A 565-nucleotide genomic window follows, 5' to 3' on the forward strand; every position below is an offset into this window, starting at 1 on the left:
TTGACTAGTCTGTTTGCTCCACTTACTATGAGCTGTAAGTCGTCTGCATAGCAGAGGAGCTTGGCTGTTTGTCTGAAAGGAAGTCTGACTAGATTTTCCATCAAGACATTGAACAGCATTGGACTGAGGATGCCTCCTTGTGGGCTTCCGTTTTCGTGGACCCTGTAACTTGACGTTGCCCCCGGAAAGCGTACCCTTGCTTCTCTCTGTGTATCTACCCCAGCAACCTTCCTTTGACGCCTTTTTCGGCTAGCGTCGTTATAATGGCCAGTGAGTTTGCTAGTTCAAAGGCCTTCTCCAAGTCGAGGAAGACCATCAAAGCTGGTTTATTGTCCACTGTGCTGAGTATCTCGGCAATGTTGTTGCTTGTGTCGGTGTTCTCGGTGTAAGCAAAAATGTGAGGGTGTGGGCTGCCGACTTTCCACTTGAGTCTGTTGAGAGCCATTCTTTCTCCCGTCTTCGCTATGCAGCTGAGAAGGGAGATGGGCCTTGGTTTGTCTGGTTCTCTGGGCTTCGGAATAGGCTGTATATCTGCCTTCTTCCACTCCGGTGGAGGTCTCTGTGC

This window comes from Homarus americanus, unplaced genomic scaffold (assembly GCF_018991925.1).
Source record: "Homarus americanus isolate GMGI-L3 unplaced genomic scaffold, GMGI_Hamer_2.0 scaffold52806, whole genome shotgun sequence".
Lineage (NCBI taxonomy): Eukaryota > Metazoa > Arthropoda > Malacostraca > Decapoda > Nephropidae > Homarus > Homarus americanus.